The 22,440-nt window shown below is 33.8% G+C and overlaps 1 non-coding gene across 1 annotated transcript; it reads right to left on the bottom strand.

The window, feature by feature from the left end:
• Positions 1-409: 409 nt before the first annotated feature.
• On the bottom strand, positions 410-515 carry LOC122125977. The gene has a single exon (XR_006150822.1). It is a non-coding gene; the product is annotated as a U6 spliceosomal RNA (small nuclear RNA).
• Between the last annotated feature and the right edge of the window lie 21,925 nt (positions 516-22,440).

Genomic DNA, 22,440 nt, shown 5'->3' with positions numbered 1-22,440 from the left:
TAGCTTTCTGAGGACTCACCAGACTGATTTCCAAAGTGGCTGTGTAAGTTTACATTCTCATACACACACACACACACACACACACACACACACACACACACACACACACACACAGAATGTTTTCTTGATCATTCTTCTACTGAGGGACATCGGAGTTGGTTTCATATCTTAGCTATGGCAAATAATGCTACAATAAACATTGTTGTGGTGGTAGTTTTAGTATGGACTTGTTTCTGATCATTTAGGGGAATGCCCAAAAGTGGGATTGCTGTGTAATAGGGGAGCTCTATGTGGAGTCTTTTGAGGAACCTGCAAACTGCTTTCCAAAGTGGATGAACAAGTTTACACTCCCACCAAGAATGCAGTAGGCTTCCCTTCTGGCCACATCCCTTCCAGCATCTGTTGTTGTAAAAGTATGGAACGATTCACTAATTTGCGTGTCATCCTTTTGCAGGGACCATGTTAATCTTCTCTGTATGTTCCAATTTTAGTGTATGTGCAGCCAAATTGAGCACAGAACATTATTGTATATATAAAGTGTAATTGATTTTCTTAAACTAGACAATTCAACAAAAAGTAAGTTCAAAAGAATTGTGAAATTTTAGAACCATTTATTTCTTACATAAGCACACATTTAAGACTAAAGTCAAGATTGACATGGCAAAAACAAAATAATTCCAGGTATTTGTTGTACATGAGATGTGTAGGAAGAGGAATTCAATTATTCTACACAAGGCACCTGTCATAGTGATCATTGCAGCAAATGTTAAGGTTTGTTAAAAGTTTTAATGATTTAAATATGTTTATTTTTGGAATTTATTTATATATGATAAAATTAAGACTGTTTGGCAGGTCATAAAATTTTTTGATAAAGTATATAATATTTCTAGTAGCATATACTAGTAAGTATGTACATTTCAGAGTTTATAGAAACTTTACTAATGAGAAGTTGCAAAGACTGTTTAAAGAAGCAGAGTGAAGAGTTCAGATTTAAAGTACACAGTTTCTGTTAAATCTTTAGGGCTCCCTTACGTTATATGTTAATGATGAACAAATAATTATATAAGCCACATATAAATGATGAGATGAACTATAAATAGTAATCTTAGTGGGTAAATTTAAAGGCTACTCATAGCTTTATCCAGTTTTACATGTACAGGAATATGAGAAAATAGTAAAATCTACTATGTACACTTCAAATACTGAAAACCCTGGTAATTGTTTTGTTTTTTATTTTAGTAATCATTAATATTTAATTATTTTTTTCTTCATAGCATTTTTTCCTTGTAATATAATAAAACATTTTGTGAGTCGTCATTAAGAGGTACTTTGAGAATATTATTGGGATGGCCACACCATTTTTCATAGGTGCATGTGAATTTACAAAGAGCAAAACTAAAAACAAAATACTGATTAAAATTTTTATCAAGTAGAGTCTGAATCAGTAGTGTTGATAAATGTTCACACCTAAAATCTTAACCCTAGGCTGAAGTAGTGTTATTACAGAATTGAGGCCACAAAATTGAGAAACTGTGTTTTGTTTTGTTTTTGTTTTTTTTGCTTTGGTTTTGTTGGTTGTGGGGCTTGAACTCTGGGTCTTGGGTACTGTCCCTCAGTTCTTCAGCTCACGGCTAGTGTTACCACTTGAGCCATAGCACCACTTTCATTTTTTCTGCTTATGTCGTGCTAAGGAATGAAATTCAGGATCTCATTCATGCAAGTCAAGCACTCTACCACTGAGCCACCTTCCCAGCACCTGAGAAACTGTGATTTAAAAAATTATGTGAACAATATTTGCTTTCTCCTTTGGGTTATATAATGAAAAATGTAAACATATTTTTATATTTTTGTGAATTGTCATACTTCTAAATTTATACTAACTGCAGCCAATTTATCCTTTTCAAAGTCAAGAAATATTTCTGAGAGTTTGCTTCCGTGAAGACTGTTTTTGCATTTATAATTTCTTCTGAGTCATTTTTATTTTTTATCAAAATCACTTTATATTTTATGTTGATGAGTTATCATACATCAACTACCTTCAAATGTATATGTAGAGTCTCAATATAGCAGTATGAATATTCTCATACAACTCATTTATCTGTTACGCACTTTAAGTATTATGATATTTTTCCCTCTCTTGCACTCTCTCATTTCTGCTCTTTCTCTTTCATGCTCTATGTCTGCTACTTAGATTTTCTGCTGGTCTACTATTATCCGTCAGGATCCACTGGTTTTGTGGGGACATGATAGGGACCATCACTTACCCTTGCATTCTGTAAGAGTTATAACAGTGACGTGAAATTATTCTTTGCCATTCTAAATGGCAAAACAACAGATCTAGGAATTCCTTTTCACTTTAAGTACTATTATAAATTTTATCTCATATGAATCATTGAGACTGATGAGATACTTTTAGCTTGGGACCTAAAAGTTCTTTTTCTTTACAAGCAACCTTTTACTTTTATTATCAGTAAGTAACAAAAACAAAGCTATCCTATTGGAAAGTAGGCTGAAGTTGTTCACAGGGATGAAAAACAAGGTAATGGGGGAAGTAAGTACAAAGGATATCCCTCATATAGCACAGATCCTTAAGAGCAGTTTATGATGTACACTTTGTGATAAGCACAATGTGCTGGGAACTGTAGATTAAATCACTGAACACCTGATATATATTTATATGCACATATATTTATATATGTATATTTATTTACGTATGCATATATGCGTATATAGGCCCATATATGTACACATGAATGTTACTATACACACAAATACATACATATGTACACACATGTACACATGCACAAATGGAGAAAGACACATAGATATAGCCAACAAAAGTTTCACTAGTTGTTGAATATGCCTTTGACAGAATGCTTGGTAACAAATGTGTTGAAGATATATTTGTCTCTAAGAGTTCTTTTACCACTCCTCTTATCTCTTACAACTGGTAGGTTTAGAGAGATTCGACTTGAAAAAATGCAGTACAAGTGATAGCAAGTCACTCAGAAATCTAAATAAGTATAGGTCATATGGTGTCTCCCTGCTCCCCATGGAATGCTTGCTCTTGTAGACACTCTCAACAGCCAAAGTAGTAGGATTATTAAGAATAAAGTTATAAGGCTTTAAATGGCATCCTTCCTTGGGCTCTTTCCAACAGCCAGCATCAATTCCTAAGCAGATGAGTGACTCCCCAGAAGACGGGAGCACAGGTCAAAATTTAACTAACCCATATGAAAAGTCTAAAGTGAGAAATGCTGACTGAGGTCGTGCTGATGTCCTGGCCACTAAAATAAGAAAAAAAGGAAGTTTTTTTATGTATTAAAATTTAAGAATAATTTGTAACCTATCAATAAATGTGTAGAACACAATTATATCAACTGACAAAAGATGATGTGCATTTCATTTATGTGATTTTGGACTGTCGGTGAGACTCTTATCTCCAATAAGCCACTAGAAAACCAGAATTGGCACTTTGGCTCAAGTGGTAGAGCACTCACCTTGAGCTGAAGAGTGTAGGACCAATGCCGAGGCCCAGAGTTCAAGCCCCATGAATGACCAAATAAACAAATAACAACAACAAGAACAACAAAACTCTCTGATTCTATGACAGCAAAAATTTTGTGGGTAATGGTTAAGAACAGGTTGCCATTCCAAAAATATATATATATATATCACCCACAAAAAAGAGGAACAATAGGAAATATATAGCAGGAAACTTATAAATCTTAATGGACGAACAGTCTGTCAGTTTGTTTTAACTTTTTATCAAAAATGAAAGTAATACTTGATAATATTTTATTAAGGCATTTAAATTTCTTTGACCTTGACATTTAACATTGGCTTTAAAAAGAAATTCAACAGGTGACAGTGTTTTCTCCTTACTTTTCCAAAGAAATGATTATTTCATCATTATAGTGTATAGCACAATATAACCAGAAAGCATTTGTTAAGGAAAAAAAAATTCCCATTATTTGTTTTGCTTGTCTGTATTTAAAGCTGCATACCACATCTTACCCACCCTATTGTCTGTTTTCTCATTTGAAACATTTCAGTAAATGTGTCAGCCAGCAAAGTTTTACAAAATAGCCTGCTTTCATTCATTGTGCTTTCCAAAATATATCTCACAAATGCTAACAACAAAACACAACTTGAAACATCTGTGGATTTTTGTATTTATGGTGCAAAGAAATCACTTTCCATAATCCCTAGAATCAGCTCTTCACAGGCATTAAATGGTCTTTCACTTCCATGTTTTAGAACAGCAGCATGTAACAATGGTGTACATGTTAATTTGTTCACCACATCTGGTTTGTTTACAGCAAGGACTGACTTCATGGAAGATGGTAAAAGATGAGTTGAGCAATTATGTAGTTTAAAAAGGCTCTGAGTTGGGGGATAAAGAATATCCATTTATGTGATTAATATTTAAATTTAGTTCTATAATGTATACTCCTTCAATTTTCTGGCTAACATGTTCTACACACTAAGTATTTTTAAAAGAAATATTGTACGTTGTTTCCTTGGTGACAACTTAATTGGAAGACTTAAAATTTTCCTATACCATGGCCATCTGAAATGAGATGGATGTACTTAGGTTAGCATAAAGAAATTTTGGGACAGCATTGATGTTTGAATCTTGGATGGGATTTAATTGGGAATTGTGAAAGGCTTTCATAGTATGAGAAGAAAAACAAAAGTCCATACTAATACTTTTATCTGCCACATTGTTTTATTAGTATATTCAAACACACACATATAAACACACAGATACACATTATGAAGACCCAGTCAGTCTGAAAGAAAAATTTTTAATAGGAATTCCCTAAAATATTTAGTCTGCTGAGATCTGATTAGAATTTACAGAAATATCTATTGGCTTCCACTCCTAGACAAGTTATTATCATTGATGAAGATGTTGCCATTTGAATTTAGAATACCCCAGAAAGACCTATGTGTTAAAGAAAAATGACATTCCAATTCCTCCCAGACTGTGGAGCATACCTGAATAGTTCTTCTGGAGATTAAGTTATTCAGAGTGAAACTCATGAGAAAATAGACTCTCATCTTCTTTCTTCTTCTATCTTTTAATCATTCTAGGTAAAAAACATTTCTCTTTGGCATACTTCCCTCCTTGACATTGTCTTGTCACTGGCCCCCAAAGCAATAAAACCAGCTGAACATACACTGAAACATTCAATCTTGTACATCTGAGTAAGCCTCTCTGCTTAATAAGTGGACAATATCACTTATTATGGTATGTTATCAAACTAACCCAAAGTTCTAGTCTTTCTAACAATGTGGAGTATATTAAAATGTGCTTCATTATAAAATATCTAACTCCATGTTGTATATTGTGTTTTTTTTTCTGTTGATCCTAGCGTTTACAATCAGGGCCTAACTGTAAAACAGTTTGCAATAAATAATCACATTACTTTTATGATTCCATAATTTTACTTGTTTTCCTACAAATTTATAGAATAGTGCAGCTATGGAAATCAATAAATATTGAATTTTGATATCAGATTATCTATCACTGCAAGTGTTGTCAAAATTTATCTACAGTGAAATGATTGCCATTGATATCTTTCTCAAGATTCCAAATGTTTATACTTTCAGCTGACCTTTTACAAAACTCATACCCCAAACATAATTTTTAGTTTGTTCATGCAATCATAAATATATGGCACAAAAAGTTAATTAACTTTATTTGCTGTCACTAATGGAGTATACCTAATAGAATTAAGTATATACCTCAGGGAAATAAGATATTTCCTTCTAAATCCAGACTTGCAGGCAGACAGACAGACACCCACACCCACACACATACACACACCCTCTCTCTCTCTCTCTCTCTCTCTCTCTCACACACACACACACACACACACACATACTTACCACTCTGACTCAGGTTAGGTTCCAGACATTGGGTATCAGACAATGATCTATTAATCAAACTTTCTTGTCCAGACATAAAATACATTAAAAATTCCACACATATAGAAACACCAGATCATTCAAAATAATGAGAATATTTAACAGAACCACCCCGCTCTGAGCCATCTACTCCCTGATTTCATTCACTCATGTCGATGCATTTTTCATATCATAATTAAAAATCTTTTTGTATCTCTCTGATTAGCAGAAAATATGTTATCATATAAGAGAAAATGTAGGTAAAATTACTTTTTGCATATGAAATAATGACATTCCTGAGGATAAAACATGCCTGTTTTTCAGTTTGTTTGCCAAAATGGAACTATTAGATCTTCTGAGTATTTAACTTTATACCTGAACATTCAAATTTCACTAGGATTTGAATTGTGTTACTTACAACATTAATGTAAAATAAAAGCATTACTAAATAGAAAGAAAATTATAATTTTATCACACTTTAATCCCTGAATTGACTTTATTATAAAAACAATTACATTTATATAACATGATAAGCATCCTGAAACAAATTATGAGGTATGGAAACAGAAGAGTCCGTTTTTTGTTTACTGTATGTTGTTATTTATAGTTTGTGATGATTCTGTCTTCTTTACCTTATGCATGGTATATTCATTCTATGTCATCAGGAAGGTGGGGGTGGGCACAAAGCTTTAGGGAAAGGGGGAAAAAATGAAGCAGTGAAGTTCCTTGAACATTGATGAAAGTGAACTATTTAATACATGGGTGGGGAAAGAAGTGAGGGAATGGGAAAATATGAGGGAACTGAAGACATTTCATAAAAGGAAATGTACACATTACTTGACTCATGTAATTGTAATACCTCTATAAATCAACTTAATAAAGGGTAAATTTATTTTAAAAAGGCAAACAAAATATCGTTTCTTAGAATCTTACAAGTATGTTTTGTTCACTGGTTTGAGCTGGTTGAGTCTATCTCTGAAAATAGCTACATTTACATTCATTGGGCGAATTTTTGAGCTACTGGTATATAAAAGTCAGTTATGATTGTATGTTTTTTGAGACTGATTCATTTATTTCTTTATCTAATTTGTATAATTTCTATTTACCAGTTTTTGAATTGGCTTGTTCCTGTTTTTCAAGGACCTAGTGGTGCATTATTAGTGCTGATTTAAGATTGTTCTAATTTGTTGATGTACATACTCAAATCTATAAATTCTCCTGAGTATTGCCTGTGTTCTTGTGTCCCAGAGGAGGTAGTATTTTGTCTGTTCACTTCCACTGAATTCCATAAACGTTGTGTTACTCAGTCTCTGTGAGTTTCAGAATTTTTTGTGATGCCTTTTGATGATGAGATCTAATTTGGTCCCATTGTCGTCTAACAGGATATAGGGAGTAATTCCATTTTTATTTTTGAATTTTCACAGATTATCTTTCTGATCTAAGATATGATCTATTTTGGAGAACGTTCCATGAGCTGTTAGGTATAGCTTGTCAAAACAAGTATTTGGTTTTGATTTTTTGCTAGATTTTGACCTGCATGGCCCGTCCAAAGGTAAGAATGATGTGTTCAAGAAACCAACAATGTGTTTGGATGTATGCATATTTTTAGGGCATGTAGTATTTGTCTGATGAATTTGAGAGATCTATGATTCAGGGCATTGATATCTAGCATTGTTATATCCCCCTGATGGAGAGTTTCCTTCATCAACATTTAATGTCCTTTTTAGTCTCTTTTTACCTTTATACCAATTTTAATTTAAAGCCAATCTTATCTAATATTAATATAACTAATCTGGCCTATTAATGAGGTCCATTTTTAGTTTGTAAAGATGATATACAGAAGGGATCCAATTACATAAGTCAGATAATGAGCACATTTCTTTTTCAACAATGTCACCTCTTCCCACATGTTGTCCCAGTTTTTCCCTTTCAACCCCCCTCCCTCCTAAGTTGTATAGTTCATTTACAAGGTAGTGTCTATTGAGTGGCAGTGCTACATTTGTTTACACTTTGTCCCACCATTTCTGTGTTTCCCTTGCCCTTTCCAAACTTATATATAAACCAAAGGTGCAGAAATTAAAACGAAATAACAGCATCCGAATTCAGATGGAAAAAGCAAAATAATAAAAAAAACTCTCATTATCATTTCTTGGAGGTCAATTTGATGAACATTATTTTATATGATAATATTCATATAGCTATTGATCCTTTGTGATCCTCTCCAAAGGGCATCCTCCTTTGATCTCACTGTATAAATGTTTAGAATCCCATGTAATTTATCATGTCCAAATGTAATGTTTTCTCTTTTACCATCCAAGTGTGTTAAGTTGTAGAATTAGAGGCACATTCTAATACAACAAATGAGGGAAATCGGGCAACCTATATTGCTTTGAGTCTGACATTCTTCACTTAATATAGGTTTGTTCCAAGTCTTTCCATTTCCTTATGAATGATGTAATATCACTTTTTCTGGGTGAATAGAGTTGCACCATACTTAAGAGTTTCTTCATGGCAAAGGAAAAAATTAGCAGGATATATAGAAAGAGAATAGAATGGAAGGAGATATTTACTAACTAAGCATTAGACCAGGGTTTACATAACTAACCCATATTTAGAGATCAAATAAACGCTCAAATCAACAAGAGCCCTATTAATATATGGGATAATGACTTAAAGAGAACTTCTTAGAAGAAAAGTAAAAATGACAAATAACATATCTCTCTCCATGAAAGAAATGCAAATCCAATCAACACCGAGATTCTTCTCACCCCTGTTACAATGTCATTATGAAAAAAAAGAACAATCACATTTACTAATAGGGATGTGGTCCAAAGGAAACTCTATTACATTGTTGGTAGAAATGTAATCTTGTTCAACGACTTTGGAAAACATTATGGAGGTTGCTCACAAAACTGAATAGAAAGCTACCTATGCTCCAGCAATTCCACTTATGGGCATTTATCCAATAGAGCAGAAACAAGGCCATACTGAAGCTGCCAGTACAATCATGTTCATTGTTGCATTATTTTCTGTAGCCAACATATGGAATCAGCCTAGATGCCTCTCACTGCAAAAAGGGATCAAGAATTGTGTGCGTGTCTGTATATGAATTATATATATATGTATATATATATATAATTTCATTGATCCCTATTTACAAATATGTATGTATATATACATACATAATCAAATTTTATTAATCAATCAGAAAGAATCATATTGCACCATTCTTTTTTGGGGGGCGGGGGGGTCCAGTCGTGGGACCTGAGCTCTAGGACTTGGGCACTGTCCCTCAGCTCTTCAGCTCAAGGCTAGCGCTCTACCACTTGAGCCAGAGTGCCACTTCCGGCTTTTTTTCTTTTTGCTTATGTGGTGCTGAGAAATCGAACCCAGGGCCTCATGCATGCAAGGCAAGCGCTATACCACTGAGCCACCTTCCCAGACCCTACTGCCCCATCTTAAGGAAAATGAAAGACTTAGAAATAATCATATTAAGTGAAATTAACTGGACCCAGAGAAAGTTAGGTTGTATGACTTTCCTTATGTTTGGTAGAGAGAAGGTACACATAAATGTAAAGTTAAACATACTGGATGATATCCAAGGAGGTAAATGAATTATCTGAAGTGTCAGAGTCCATGGAAAGTGTAAATAGTATAGTTCTCTTCAAAGATTAAGTCAAAACCCAACAAAATAAATACCAGTAAATGCGGACTACAAGAGAGGACAGTGTGGGGCAAGGTGAGAGGGGTAGGAAATTGAAAAGGATAGAGTACAGGCAAGAATCTATTGCATACTTCCCAGAATTGAAATAAACAAAATAATGGATAGTATGAAATGGGGGTGAAGATGTTGAAGTGGTAACAAAATTCCAGGTGTACTGTATACACAAAATGATTTGTTAAATGGCAAGTAATTCCATACATAACATAATGTTGAGATAAGTATGGACTTTGTTGATTGGGAGGGGTGGATGAGAATGTTGAATGGATTGACATTAATCAAGATGAATTGTATTCATAAACTGTTTCAGTGAATGGCAACTCCTTTGTACAAATACTTAAAGATAATAAAAGTATTCAAAAGGTTAATTATGATAGTTGAATAGAGCGTTGAACCTCAATTCAATTCCCATTTAATAATATTTGTAACTTGTAGGTTTTGAGAATAAAGTTCAAATAATAAAACATTATGAATAGTTTTTTTCAAAAATTTGAAATTTAAATCAATACTACTTTGCTTTTTGTCCACTATTGGGCTGTTATAAGAAAATACTTCAAAGTAAGTTGATTAAAAACATCAGGAGTATATTACCCATACTCTAGAAGCTTGAGCATTGATTATAAAAATGATTATTCAAAGCAAATCTTTGTCTTATGGGGGTCTACTCTCTGGTTCATTATAATCTGTTTGCTGGACATTCACATGGCAGACTAGTTATATTGGGCTTCATTTATCAGGATCATTATTGCAGGGTAATCTCTGAAAGGCTGATTCTAATGTCATCAGACAGGGGAATAGAATTTCAATACGTGTAATTGGAAGGAGTTACAGTGTCCAATACTTTTTGCAACTTTTTCTTTAACTCAGTGTAGTGTATCATTTGGATATTATTTCATAGAAAATAATAACTTAAGGACAAACCTATATCGTGTAAATTATGTGAATGATTCTTCTTATAATGGGAATAATTGTAGTGATGACAAAGTGAAGTATGATTGTTTTGTGGCTCTTGAATCACATCATAGGTAATCATGTAAACATGTTCAGCCTTTCTAAGGCCGTTCTGATGTATTTGAGCAATCTCCAATGAGTTAACTGATTTCAGAAATACAGATCTCCTTAGATTTTAATTGCTGTCTGCTATTAAGACTCCCACAGACACCAAAATCAGAGTATGATAATTTCTCTGATAAAACATATAATATAAATTGTTATAATTAATATAATATGAAGACTGTAATATTAATAGCATTATAAATACTAGTGCTCACATTATATAATATATTGACATCCTTTGGTAACATCAATTTTTAAAATATTTATAACAATGTAAATAGTTTGCAAATAGTTATTTGATGATGTATAGAAAATGAGAAAAAGATTTGTGTACATATTTACTTGAGATGCACACAGATTTTTCTGGTTATTTCTGATCCTTCCTTTGTTGGTTTCATTCATGCATGGAGAACATGCAGCAAAGTGACAATTGTAACCTTGCGTTTACAAAAGGGTTAACTTACATGAAGTTTATGTTGGGCTAAATAACAGATTTTATAAATTAAATTGGTTTTGTCCCTTCCTTCCTTCGTTCCTTCCTTCGTTCCTTCGTTCCTTCCTTCCTTCCTTCTTTCCTTCTTCCTTCCTTCCTTCCTTCCTGCTGTCTTTCCTTACTCCTTCCTTCCCTCCATCCCTACCTCTCTCTTTTGCTCTCTTCTTTTTTCTTTCCTTCTTTCCTCCTTTCTTTCTTTCTCTCTTTCTTTCTTGCTTTTCTTCTATTCTTCCTTTCTTTCTTTTACAAATAATATTTCTTAAGTGTATACATAAAATACCAATGTGTTATGGGTAATTAAAAATATTAACTAGATTAATATTAATTTTAATGACCTATGTTATATCTTAAAGCAAATTGTACTAAAAACCACTTCATAAAAGTTGCAGGATATGAAACAAATATTACTATTCATGATATTGTGTATTTCTTTAAACTAAAATAAGTATCTAGACATAATATGCATGTGTGCATGTGGGTGTGTGTTATTCTTGTGATTTGAACTCAAGGTCTATGCCTTAGTTTTTTTCACTCAAGGTTAGTTTGACCCACAACTCCACTTCTGGCTTTGTGTGTGTGTGTGTGTGTGTGTGTGTGTGTTTGTGTGTGTGTGTGTGTGTGTGTGTGTGTGTGTGATTAATTGAGATTTGTCTCAAAAACTTTCTTGCCAAAGCTGGCTTTGGTCCCCAGCTTCCTGAGTAGCAAGGATTACAAGCTTTAGACACTCATATTCAGCATAGATATATCTAAGAATAAAATAAATTTATTATTTGAATTCTAGAGGCTCAATTTAATTAATTAACATTTAGATATTTATTTAGTTGTTAAATCTGAACCTGCACTGTGGAAAAGTACTGTTCATTTTTATGAAAAAATATACACTTGAAGGTTTAAATTACAGAATCTTTGGACAAATTGAAATACTCTATTATTCAAAAGCGACAAAGAGATCATTAATCAAATTTCTCATGTAAGATAAAATCAATAGGCTCTGTCAGGGTGAATGAAGCAATTTGTCATTAACTTTGATTATTATCTACTGATGTTACATGATTTTCTCTTTTTTTACCCTAAATTTTTGACATAAAAATGCAGATTCATACATTTTTTGAGTGTGAAGAAATCATAGTTACTGGTCATGTATTTCTCAGGTTTGAGTACCAAGTCATTTCAGAGAAAAATTGAATTTCATGCATTTTATGTCAACAGTCATTTTTAGAAATTGAATCAATCTTAATATAAGATAACTAAAGCAAGATATTCCATGACTTTTCCAATTATTCTTATAGACTTGAATATAACTTATATTTGAATGGCAGGAAATTCATATTATACCTACTTTCTATAGAATAATTAAGAAATAAATGATCGTGATAGCATTCATTTTTCCTTCACTAGAAAGAATGAAACTTGCTATAGACGACAAAATACTTCAATGGAAATGCCAGAAAATTATGAAAAGTTCAAGTCACTATAAGTTGAATGAAATAGTCATTTTTGAAGGTAACAAATTGTAAATCTTGAAGCTTCTTTATCTGTTAAATAAAATGTATTTGCGTTCAAAATATTTCATTCATCTCTCCAACAGTGGTATAACCAAACCAACTCCATGCCAAATAGCTTATCTGATTAATTCAAGTAAATATTTAGGAAGAGAAGTTATCACACTTGTATAGAAATATCTACCCACCATTCTAGAAATTAAATCTGAAATCATAAAAGATTGGGATTAATAATTAGCTTTCACTATGTTGCCATAAAAAGGTGGCGAACCTTTTCAAGTGGGCACAGTTGTAGAGGTATGGTCACTGAGAACTTGTGATCAATGAAGATGTTAAGATAAATGTCCTTTCTTTCTCTTCCTTCTTTTCCTTCTCTGTCTCCTTCTCCTTTTCCTTCTTCCTCTTCTCCTCTTTCTCTCTATCCCACACCTATTCCTCCTCTTCTTTACTTTTTGTCTTCCATGAAAACACATACTCCATCAGATGTTCCTGACATTGGGTTCTGTGCCACCACCAACCCAAAACAATGAGGATAAGAAACATAAACTGAAATGTATAAAATCAGATGCCAAAATTAATCTATCCCCCTTATTAATTAATTTTATAAAATATTTTGTCATATGAATAGGAGACTGACACAGCATGCTCTCATTTATTATAAGGGATAGGATTTACTGGAAAAAAATCTGACTAACATCACCCTAGTGAAATGATTGATTTAATAAATATTACATTAGGACAAATCTACTTTAAAATATCAGATATACTTCAACAAGAGGCAAAAAATTCACCTCTATGGTTTGCTAAGAAAAGACATCAGAATTCAATCTGTTCCTCAAGGAAATTGACCTATAATTGGCAGTATTGTCAATTTCATAAATGATTTAAGAAGACTGAAGAACAAATTTCAACTCTAACTAAGAGATAAAATTTACTTTGTCCCTGTAAACAACCTTTGTATTCTATTTATGTTTGGTCCACAAAATGACTTGTATTCTATTTTAATCATATTTTAATTGACTTTAAGTAGTTGCATGGGAGTTGCTGTTTGACCATGCAATTTATGAATAGTGTTTAGTGAGTTATTTTCCTGTCTTTCTTCTCTCCTGAGGTTTGAACTCTGGGTATGGGCGGTGTGTGTGACCTCCTTTCGATGAACAGTAGAAGTCTATCACTTGAGGCACAGCAGGACTTTGATTTTTCTGACATTTAATTGGGGATAAAATCTCACAGACATTCCTACCTGGGCTGGTTTCAAACCTCCATCCTCAGTCTCCTGAGTATCTAGGATTACAGGCATGAGCCGTTAGTGCCTATCTTAATACAATGCATCATTTTCTTTTTGACCCTCCTGGGGCTTGAACTCAGGGCCTTGGCAATGTCCACGAACTTCTTTTCCTCACATTGGCACTTTATGACTTCTGTCACAGTGCCAATTCCAGCTTTTTTTGTTAATGTAGAACTGAGGAATCAAACCCAGGGCTTCACACCATTCCCCTAAGACTACTACTAAGCCATATTCCCAGCTCAATACAATGCATCTTGATGATCATTATCCCTCATTCTTTTCAGTCCTATCTCATTCCTCAATTTACATAATTTTGTAGAGTATTCACTGACTTGCAGTGTCATATACAGTCACTCAGAGGATATATCACCGATCATATTTTATTGACAGTCTTATTCATCAACATATTAAACGTGTGCATTATAGAATTCTGTGATTTTAAATTCTAAATTATTACTCAGATTCACCCATTACTATTCTAAAATTTTTCTTAAGGTTAATGCAAATGCAATCTGCAATTCTTCGATAAAGTACAATGATTAATAGAATGTTAAAGAGTTGGACTATGAATATCATCTTCAGTTCTAGAACATTTTATCATAGCTACACTCTCAAAGTACTCCAATATCTATTATTCAACACTTCCTGTCATCATTTCAACCTACCCTCCACTTGACCAACCATTACTTCATAGTCTACCACTACGTCTGTGTCCATTTTAAAAAGCTGATATAATTAGAAATTGAAGTCTATTTTATCCATTCTTCCCAAGTAAAATTAGCTTCCAAAACAAGTCCATATAAATTTTTCCCAGGGATATACCATATTGATTTGTATGTGTGTGTATAATTCTATAATCCCCTCAATGGGCATTTCAATATTTTATTATATGTTATTATAAAAGGTTTTCTTATGTATATAATTGTACATGTGTTTCATTGGACATATGTTGAAATATATTTTGTATAGAAAATTATGATTCAAGGGCTGAGAAGTTGGCTCAGTGGTAGAGCGCTTGCCTGGCATGCCTGAGGCCCTGGGTTTGATTCCTTAGCACCACATAAGCAAAAAGAAAAAAGCCGGAAGTGGCGCTGTGGCTCAAGTGGTAGAGCATTAGTCTTGAGCTGAAGAGCTGAGGGACAGAGCTCAGGCCCAGAGTTCAGGCCCCACGACCGGACCCAAAAATAAAAAATAAAAAAAATTATGATTCAAAATGCTGGATCATAGAGGCAATTCTATGTGTAATATCTTAGATTTCCAGTATTTATAACAAACGGACTATATCACTTTAAGTGCCAAGCACCAATATATAAAGATTCCAATTTCTACATATTGATTGTGCACTGCTATTCTATTGTTTTTTCTATTTCCATTAATCTCTATATGTATGCAGTGTATAGGTATGGTATGATTTTTCCATATATTATTTGGATTTTGGTATATCATTATAAAGATATGTATTTGGATTTTTTGATAACATATTCAGGATAGTTTCAGCTTTTCATAGGCAGGATGGTTAAGGTTTTTCATAGGCATTAAATATTTCTTATTCAAGTCTCTTTAAATAAATGTATATGTATACACACTATGTGCATATGCATATATTCATACTTATATGTGTACATACACAAATACCTATACATGTATACACATATATCAATATACAGATGTATATATACATGTATATAGACATACCTGTTTATTATTATCTTCATTTGTCTGTAAGTTAGCATTTTACTTTATTTGCCAAACGTGTCGTTTATTGATTTTACTTTATTTTATTTTATTGTTAAAATGTTGCAAAGAGGGATTACAATTACATAAGTAAGGCAATGAGTATATTACTTGTTGATCATTATTACCCCTTTCCTTCCTTGTTGTTATCCCACTATCCCTTCCCTCCCCGAGCTCCCACATTCCTTTCTCCCCACTCTTCGAAGCATGAAGTGGTAAGGTTCATTTCCAATATAGTCTTATTGGTATCTGTGTTGCAGTAGGTCATCCTGTTTCCTTGTTTCAGCGTTTTGTAATTCCCATTACCCTCCCCAGATTAGACATGTATATACAAGATGCAAGGTATCAAAATCGAGAAAAGTGACAACAGGGGATATTCCATAGAGGAAAGAACATACTAAGGAAACAACAACAACAAAAATGAATAAAATGACATTGTACATTTACAACAGTAACAATACAGACAGAACTCCTAAACATGTCCCTTATTACCAAGCTAGTTATTGCAATTCATGTCCTTATCATTTTTGGAACTTCACTAAAATGTATTGTAGCCTTCCATGTGGACTTATATGTTTAATTTTTCCTAAATCTATCTACTCATATGATACCAGGCAGCTCTCTTCTGAAGCCAAAAAGGCAGCCTTCTACAGCTTGGTTCCAAATCACTTGTATTTTTCTTTGTACTAAGAATACTGATTAAAGCCTAGTGCCTGTGGCTCATTTTATAATTGTAGCTACTCAGGAAGCTGAAATGAGGATCGTGGTTCAAAGCCAGCCTGGGCAGAAAAAGTCCATGAGACTCTTATCTCCAATAAACCACCAGAAAACCAGAAGTGGCGCTATGGCTCAAGTGGTAGAAACCTAGCCTTGAGCTGAATAGATGAGGGACAGCGCCCAGTCCCAGAGTTCAAGGCCCACGACCACCCCCAGCAATAACAACAACAATAAAGAGAATATTTACTCAAAAGGCAATACCATTAAGCAGTCTTAAAGATAGGCTGAAGCCTAACATTTTAGTCTTATCTTAGATACCAAGGGCCTTCTATTCTAATGAGCCATGAGCCCTCAGAATGTTGACCAAATTCTTAGTTTATTTACACAATTACTATAAGTATGTATTTTCTCATTTATCTTTCATTTCACCACAAAATCTGTATTTATCCTTTATGACATACTTGAATACCAATGCCTTTGGAAGATATTTATTAATTGGAGTATATTAATTGTACAAAGAAATCTTATTGAAATATCTTACACACTCACATATTGATCAAGGGCTTGATTAATCCATTTCTGTCTGTCTCCATTTCCATTGCCCCTTATTTTTCATCTGTTTTCTGTGAATTTCTTTGTGTCATCTCCACATATTGTCACAATGTATTAAAGTGTTGTTGACTTTCCCTCAATGAAAATTATGCAATGCTGAATATAAAAACAAAAATCTAAGTAAATGGAGACTTATACTTTTTATGTATTGGAGGACACAATTGAGCAAAGATATTAATTGTCCCCACTCCCCTTTTTGGGGAGTCATACATGGGGCTTGAAATCTGGGCTTGGGCACTGTTCCTCAGCTCTTCAGCTCTAAGTGAGTGCTGTACCCTTTGAGCAACTGTGCCACTTCTGGTTTTCTGGTGGTTAATTAGGGATAAGATTCTCATAGACATTCATATTCCAGCTGCCTTGAACCACAATCCTCAGATCTCAGCCTCCTATCCAGCTATTATAATAATCGTGAGCTAACTGTGCCAAGCTTCACAGTTTTATTTATAAGATTATGAAAATTTCTAAAAAAACCTGACAATCACTCTTTGACTCATGGACAAAGGAAAATAAACTTGAATATATTTCTCTATCCAATATTAAAGCTGCTAGTGTAAAATTGTTATATTTGTAGAGGAAAGATTATACAGCTCAATGTGTCTGTAGGGCACCAGATTAGAGCCACATAATTATTATCAAGGAATATTTAATAAGAGTGTAAAACCAAACACTTGTGGAGTGACATTCTCTTTAATAAGTGGTGATAGGTTAGACAATCTTGGGGAGAATTAAAAAGTGAACATTGACTTAAAATAATTTATTCAAATATTAACTTCAAGCAGGATTTGAAGGTGGCCTATAAAACAAATAGAGGGATGTAAATGTATAACATAGGAAGATGCCTTGACAATTTTCGAGATGAAGCATACCTAAATTTGGCATTAAAATTATAGGAAAGGAAAACTTGATATAGTAGAACTCAAAAATGTATAAAATAATTTAGACTGTGAAAGCTCATATGCAAGGGACTCATGTATCTCAACCTAACTACTTGTTAGGCTATGATGTGAGTATTGCTGATGGATGGCAGCCCACAAAATAATGTCCCTGAAAATCTTATCTCTGATTAATCAGCAAAAAAGCCAGAAGTGAGGCATGACTGAAATGGTATATTATTAACAAGTTGCGACTAATCTCAAGGATCCTGTGTTCATGTCCCAGGACCATACATACATGTACAAAACTAATGGTAGTAATACTACTAATAGTGATGATGATGATGATGATGATGATGATTATGGTGATGATTATTGTAGGGCACATGGGCAGCAAAGATGGTGCTGAGAGGGAGTTGAGTGGGCAGAGCTCAATTTGCTTTAGGTTAAGTGTGTAACCAGCCCATGGAAGCTTAGGTTCATGATAGGGTGTGACCTTGACAGTGATTGGTTTCTCTTCCTCCCTTGTCATGCCACCTGCTCTTTTTTGCTTTAAAAATGCTGTTCTTTGTTAATAAATGAGTTTCTTCCTGCTTGACTTGACCTCCTGCTGCGTCTGATTTTTTTTCCCGGCTGAGGGAGGCTGGGTAAAGGGCCAGCGGCCGCACTTACCTTTCCTCAGACCCCGTCCATCTTTCATGGGATGGACAAAGACCCAACAGATGATGATAATGATGATGATGAAGATAATGTTGATGAAGTGTACCGATAGTCAAGGATAAAATATTTGCAAATCCTATACCTGAAGAATGTCTCAAATTAGACTCTACATAGAACTCTCAAAAACTAATGTTAAAAAGAACATCAATTAGAAACTAGCAAAATACATTTTGTGAAAAATAAGCCCAAGAAATGTATCATCAGTCACTAAATAAAGGTACATTAAAACAAAAATGACATCATAAAACATGTATGAGAATTACTGCACATAATACAATATTGACCATACTAAATGCTATCAAGAAACAGAGAAACTGGATGCTGGCAGGAATCTCCAATGGGAAAGCCACTTCTGAAAACATTTTGACAGGTTTCTAGAATATGAAATATGCAACCACCTAGAGTATAGCACAGGAATTGAGCTCTTCAGGTTTGTCTCATAGAAATAAGCTGTAACATTCACCCAAAGGCCAAAACACAGAGGATTATAGCAGCATTATTTCCTCTAGTTAAAGAAATGGAAATCAATTCAGGCTTTCTTCAGGTGAATGGGAAATGAATTGTGCTACATTCTCTAATAACAGAACCAGAAGGCTAATCGAGTGAATACAATACAATATTACGGCATACAACAACAGGGAATAATCTACCATAGATTTGAGGGCAATCCTAAAAGCTTATTTATTGCATGACCTAGAAATCGGAGAAAAAATGTGTTTTGGTTTCCAGGATGAAACAGGTTTGGGATGGGACCAAGGGAAGTAGTGGGTTTAATTATAAAAGGGAAGCATGAGACAAACTTAAAGAAACGTGTCTGTAACTATTCATATAGAGTTGATAAAATTATATTGAACTTAATGTGTGCACAAAATCATTAAAACAATTGAAGTCTACATAAGGTACTTGTGAAATATTAATGTCCTACTTTTATTCTCATACTATAAATATTTAAAGAAACTGAAAAAACTATTCAAGGGATTCTCTATGTTCTTCTTATAACATCATAAAGATCCATACTAACCTCAATTGAATTTAAAGATATCTAGAAAACAGAAGTCAATATTGAATGTTTACAATGAAAAATAATATGGGTCCAAGCTTTAGATGAACTACGCCATGCTAATTAGAAGGCAGAGATTTAGAAGACTGATATCCAGGGCCAGTTCTGACCAAAAAAAGTCGTGAGAAAATCCAAAAAAGAAAGCAAGATATAGGGTAATTTCCCTGTTATTTCTCGTTTGTGGAAACCATAGGTAAGAGATTATTGCTCAAGGGAGGCTTGGCCAAAAAGGAATACCTCATCTGAAAAATAATCTAAAGTGGTCAGAGCCTTAGCAACTTCAAGCACCAGTAGTGCCAAAGGAAAAAAGAAAAGAAGAAAACAGGAAAGGAAAAGAAAGGAGAGAAAAGGTAAACTATTTCCTCTTCATTCTTGTATTTTCATGTCAATGGATACAAGAATTGAGGGTATTTTTTTGCTGTTTTAGGATTCAGGCTTCTCTAATATGAAAGCATTTATTTCAAGTAATTATTTTATTATTACTATTTATTAACTTATTATTAGGTCTTCTTGGAGATTGAACCCATAGCTTTGTATATATTAGTCTAGTCCTACAACTGAGCTTTACCCCAGCTCCCTTGTATAGTTTTGGTAATTGTTTTTGAGTTCTTCAATTTATAGCTACTCTACTTTTCATCTTATCTTTTCTCTCCCACATTTTTTTCTATATATTATAATTTATGTGTTCAAAACTTATCTCAATTTTGTATTCTAAACTTACAATTTTGCTTTTCAGTTTACAGAGAAGTCAATTTCCTCAGGAATGTGGTAATGCGATTCTTTTCAATAGAAGCACATATTTCCATCAATAGAACAGAATTGATGATCCAGAAATGAATCCACTCCTATAGGCACATAATCTTTGATAAGGGAGCCAGAAACACAGGATGGAAGAAAGACAAATTCTTCAAAAACTTGTGCTGATGGAATTATCTGTACACAGAAAACTGAAGTTAGATCCTTATATATCCTCCTGCACCAGAATTGATTCCAAATGGATTGAAGACCTCAATGTAAGTCCCAATACCTTAGAATTTTGCAGGAAGAGTTAAGGGAAACACGAGGGCTCCTTGGGACAGGTCAAAACTTCCAAAGTAAGGCTGGATAAATGGGATTACATAAAACCGAATCAATCATTTGTCAGACTCAAAAGACACGAAGAAAAGAGAGATATTGTAGCACAGATTTATTAGGGAGAAAACCTACAGAAGAGAGCCTCAGCCAATGGTAAACCTTTAATCCCTTTTTGAACTAGGATGTTTATAGTGCGTTTACGTGAATATAAGAGTTTTTTGGTGGGGATTAGTAAGAAAACAACTAATACTAAGACAGAGATAGCATGTGAAAAGAGTTGTAGCTGGAGAAAGGGAGAGATTAAGGCCATGGTGTCTAGTTCAACGCCTTGGCTTGGTGCCAGCTTTGTAAGGTATAGGTGCACAAAGGAAAGGGGGTACAACAGGACTGGTTATTAACAAAAGCCTCACATATGTCTGAAGCCTCAAAATAAGGACCCCAGTCTGTGTGGACCAGATAGTATCTAATATGGGGTTTTATTTAAATTAGGAAGCACAATTTTAGATTTTTGCAGAATGGGATGGTGCATAGTCAGTCATAGGCAATGTCTGCTCTGTCAGGTAATCCAATCTACTCTTTCACGTGTTACCCAGTAGCCAGGTTTCAACACAAATGAGTACAATGAGATTGTACCAATGAGACTGTGATTTTTCCCTCTCCTGAATCAAAACTCTGTCAAATGATTTCTGTCTTCCAGCTATTTATGCAACATTTCTCATAATCTTTTCTACTATTTTGTCTTCATTATTGATGTTTATAGTACATTTTATTGTTGTCTTATGTGTCTACGCCATTTTAAGAGCTTGAACTCAATGTTTAATTTTCTTCCTTGTACTTTTTGCTCATGGCTGATCACACTCTATCCTTTGAGCCACATTCTCATCTTCTCCTTCTTGCTGGACAATTGGAAATAAGTTTTCACTTTTTTTCTGTTTAGACTGACATTGAAATTAAATTTTCAGGTTTTAGCCTCCTGAGTTTCTAGGATTCTACACATGAGCCACTAACACCAAGATTTGCTTTACAGTTACTTTACTTATGTGGTAGAAGAAAGTGGAAGCATATTTGTGTTAAATGTGCAATTTTCAAATGCAACTTGGAATCAACTTGATATAATGTAACAGTTATCAACTTTAACAGTTAAATCAATGAATAGTTCACATTCCCACAGAAATATAATTGAAAACAAAAGGCATAATTGTTTTCCTAAAACAAGTAATGGAACCATAAACTTCTCTCACCATACAATTCATGTCTTCTATGAGTTTAATTAACAGACGTCCAATACTAAAAGTAAATATATTAATTGTATACCATAAGGAGCAAAGTGATTATAGTTAAGAATAGATATTTCATCGTATACCATAAGGAGCAAAGTGATTATAGTTAAGAATAGATATTTCATCCCAGCCAAAAGATAACTTTTCGAGCAGTCTCACTAAAAAAAAATGTTACATACAGAAACTAATGGATATGATATAGCTTGATCATTACACAACACATAAATGAATGGGATTACCACTCCATACTTCATAAATGTGTAAAAAATAATTATGTAGCTAGGTGCCAGCGGTTCTTGCTTGTAATCCTACTTACTAAGGAGTCTGATGGCTGAGAATCATGGTTCAAAGCCAGCATTTGCAGGAAAGTCCTCGAGACTTTTTGTTTGTTTAAT

The sequence above is a fragment of the Dipodomys spectabilis genome, unplaced genomic scaffold (assembly GCF_019054845.1).
Source record: "Dipodomys spectabilis isolate Male_0828 unplaced genomic scaffold, ASM1905484v1 ptg000268l, whole genome shotgun sequence".
In the NCBI taxonomy this organism is placed as follows: Eukaryota; Metazoa; Chordata; class Mammalia; order Rodentia; family Heteromyidae; genus Dipodomys; species Dipodomys spectabilis.
The sequence above is the reverse complement of the archived record's forward strand: the minus strand, read 5'-3'. Positions and strand labels throughout refer to the sequence as shown.